Raw genomic sequence first — 4,135 nt, 5'->3', positions numbered from 1 at the left:
GGTGCTCCCTGTAGATTCCTACCCTATTTGAGAATATCCCTTACCTGTGGGGATGATCCGGTGGGTGTCCGTGCTCCTCCCGCCCGATCCCGGCACCCTCTTCACCGCTGACCCGGGTGGATGCTCCATGGGTCCCCGTGGTGCTCCTGGTTCCGTGTCCCTCGCTCTGGGGCGGTGCTCGGCCGCTCTCGGTGCTTGCTGCCCCGGGGGATGCTCTGTCCGTGTCTTCCTTTCTCACCCCGGGGATGCTCCGCCGCTCTCCGTGGGGATCCCTACCCTATTTGGGAAAATACAATACCTGTGGGGATGCTCCGGTAGCGTCGGCGGAGCTCCCTCACGATCCTGGCACCGTTTTCGCCGCTTGCCTGGGGAGATTCTCTGTTGGTGTCCGCCCTTCTCACCTCCGGGGGATGCTATCTCACTCTCCGTGCTGCTCCTGGCACCGTCGTCCTCACCACGGGGATGCTCGGATTGCTCTCGGCACTCGTTGACCCAAGGGATTCTCTGTCGGTGTCCTCCCTTCGCACCCCGGGGATGCTCCGACGCTCTCGCTGCTCCGTGGGGATTCCTACCCTATTTGGGAAAACACATTACCTCTGGGGGATGCTCCGGTAGTGTCTGCAGAGCTTCCGCCCGATCCCGCCACCGTCTTCACCCCTGCCCCCGGGGGATGCTCTGCCCGTGTCTTCCCTTTTCGCCCGGGGATGATCCGCCACTCTCGGTGCTCCCTGTAGATTCCTACCCTATTTGAGAATATCCCTTACCTGTGGGGGATGATCCGGTGGGTGTCCGTGCTCCTCCCACCCAATCCCGGCACCCTCTTCACCGCTGACCCAGGTGGATGCTCCATGGGTCCCCGTGGTGCTCCCGGTTCCGTGTCCCTCGCTCTGGGGCGGTGCTCGGCCGCTCTCGGTGCTTGCTGCCCCGGGGGATGCTCTGTCCGTGTCTTCCTTTCTCACCCCGGGGATGCTCCGCCGCTCTCCGTGGGGATCCGTACCCTATTTGGGAAAATAAAATACCTGTGGGGGATGCTCCGGTAGCGTCGGCGGAGCTCCCTCCCGATCCTGGCACCGTTTTCGCCGCTGCCCTGGGGAGATTCTCTGTTGGTGTCCACCCTTCTCACCTCCGGGGGATGCTATCTCACTCTCCGTGCTGCTCCTGGCACCGTCGTCCTCACCACGGGGATGCTCGGTCGCTCTCGGCGCTCGTTGACCCAAGGGATTCTCTGTCGGTGTCCTCCCTTCGCACCCCGGGGATGCTCCGACGCTCTCGCTGCTCCGTGGGGATTCCTACCCTATTTGGGAAAACACATTACCTCTGGGGGATGCTCCGGTAGTGTCTGCAGAGCTTCCGCCCGATCCCGCCACCGTCTTCACCCCTGCCCCGGGGGATGCTCTGCCCGAGTCTTCCCTTTTCACCCAGGGATGATCCGCCACTCTCGGTGCTCCCTGTAGATTCCTACCCTATTTGAGAATATCCCTTACCTGTGGGGGATGATCCGGTGGGTGTCCGTGCTCCTCCCGCCCGATCCCGGCACCCTCTTCACCGCTGACCCGGGTGGATGCTCCATGGGTCCCCGTGGTGCTCCCGGTTCCGTGTCCCTCGCTCTGGGGCGGTGCTCGGCCGCTCTCGGTGCTTGCTGCCCCGGGGGATGCTCTGTCCGTGTCTTCCTTTCTCACCCCGGGGATGCTCCGCCGCTCTCCGTGGGGATCTGTACCTTATTTGGGAAAATACAATACCTGTGGGGGACGCTCTGGTAGCGTCAGCGGAGCTCCCTCCGGATCCCAGCACCGTTTTCGCCGCTGCCCTTGGGAGATTCTCTGTTGGTGTCCACCCTTCTCACCTCCGGGGGATGCTATCTCACTCTCCGTGCTGCTCCTGGCACCGTCGTCCTCACCACGGGGATGCTCGGTCGCTCTCGGCGCTCGTTGACCCAAGGGATTCTCTGTCGGTGTCCTCCCTTCGCACCCCGGGGATGCTCCGCAGCTCTCGCTGCTCCGTGGGGATTCCTACCCTATTTGGGAAAACACATTACCTCTGGGGGATGCTCCGGTAGTGTCTGCAGAGCTTCTGCCCGATCCCGCCACCGTCTTCACCCCTGCCCCGGGGGATGCTCTGCCCGAGTCTTCCCTTTTCACTCGGGGATGATCCGCCACTCTCGGTGCTCCTGTAGATTCCTACCCTATTTGAGAATATCCCTTACCTGTGGGGGATGATCCGGTGGGTGTCCGTGCTCCTCCCGCCCGATCCCGGCACCCTCTTCACCGCTGACCCGGGTGGATGCTCCATGGGTCCCCGTGGTGCTCCCGGTTCCGTGTCCTCGCTCTGGGGCGGTGCTCGGCCGCTCTCGGTGCTTGCTGCCCCGGGGGATGCTCTGTCCGTGTCTTCCTTTCTCACCCCGGGGATGCTCCGCCGCTCTCCGTGGGGATCCCTACCCTATTTGGGAAAATACAATACCTGTGGGGGATGCTCCGGTAGCGTCGGCGGAGCTCCCTCACGATCCCGGCACCGTTTTCGCCGCTGCCCTTGGGAGATTCTCTGTTGGTGTCCGCCCTTCTCACCTCCGGGGGATGCTATCTCACTCTCCGTGCTGCTCCTGGCACCGTCGTCCTCACCACGGGGATGCTCGGTCGCTCTCGGCGCTCGTTGACCCAAGGGATTCTCTGTCGGTGTCCTCCCTTCGCACCCCGGGGATGCTCCGCAGCTCTCGCTGCTCCGTGGGGATTCCTACCCTATTTGGGAAAACACATTACCTCTGGGGGATGCTCCGGTAGTGTCTGCAGAGCTTCCGCCCGATCCCGGCACCGTCTTCACCCCTGCCCCGGGGGATGCTCTGCCCGAGTCTTCCCTTTTCACCCGGGGATGATCCGCCACTCTCGGTGCTCCCTGTAGATTCCTACCCTATTTGAGAATATCCCTTACCTGTGGGGGATGATCCGGTGGGTGTCCGTGCTCCTCCCGCCCGATCCCGGCACCCTCTTCACCGCTGACCCGGGTGGATGCTCCATGGGTCCCCGTGGTGCTCCCGGTTCCGTGTCCCTCGCTCTGGGGCGGTGCTCGGCCGCTCTCGGTGCTTGCTGCCCCGGGGGATGCTCTGTCCGTGTCTTCCTTTCTCACCCCGGGGATGCTCCGCCGCTCTCCGTGGGGATCCCTACCCTATTTGGGAAAATACAATACCTGTGGGGGACGCTCCGGTAGCGTCGGCGGAGCTCCCTCCGGATCCCAGCACCGTTTTCGCCGCTGCCCTTCGGAGATTCTCTGTTGGTGTCCACCCTTCTCACCTCCGGGGGATGCTATCTCACTCTCCGTGCTGCTCCTGGCACCGTCGTCCTCACCACGGGGATGCTCGGATTGCTCTCGGCGCTCGTTGACCCAAATGATTCTCTGTCGGTGTCCTCCCTTCGCACCCCGGGGATGCTCCGCAGCTCTCGCTGCTCCGTGGGGATTCCTACCCTATTTGGGAGAACACATTACCTCTGGGGGATGCTCCGGTAGTGTCTGCAGAGCTTCCGCCCGATCCCGCCACCGTCTTCACCCCTGCCCCGGGGGATGCTCTGCCCGAGTCTTCCCTTTTCACCCGGGGACGATCCGCCACTCTCGGTGCTCCCTGTAGATTCCTACCCTATTTGAGAATATCCCTTACCTGTGGGGGATGATCCGGTGGGTGTCCGTGCTCCTCCCGCCCGATCCCGGCACCCTCTTCACCGCTGACCCGGGTGGATGCTCCATGGGTCCCCGTGGTGCTCCCGGTTCCGTGTCCCTCGCTCTGGGGCGGTGCTCGGCCGCTCTCGGTGCTTGCTGCCCCGGGGGATGCTCTGTCCGTGTCTTCCTTTCTCACCCCGGGGATGCTCCGCCGCTCTCTGTGGGGATCCGTACCCTATTTGGGAAAATAAAATACCTGTGGGGGATGCTCCGGTAGCGTCGGCGGAGCTCCCTCCCGATCCCGGCACCGTTTTCGCCGCTGCCCTGGGAGATTCTCTGTTGGTGTCCACCCTTCTCACCTCCGGGGGATGCTATCTCACTCTCCGTGCTGCTCCTGGCACCGTCGTCCTCACCACGGGGATGCTCGGTCGCTCTCGGCGCTCGTTGACCCAAGGGATTCTCTGTCGGTGTCCTCCCTTCGCACCCCGGGGAT

The sequence above is a fragment of the Vidua chalybeata genome, chromosome 28, assembly GCF_026979565.1.
Source record: "Vidua chalybeata isolate OUT-0048 chromosome 28, bVidCha1 merged haplotype, whole genome shotgun sequence".
NCBI lineage: Eukaryota > Metazoa > Chordata > Aves > Passeriformes > Viduidae > Vidua > Vidua chalybeata.
The sequence above is the reverse complement of the archived record's forward strand: the minus strand, read 5'-3'. Positions refer to the sequence as shown.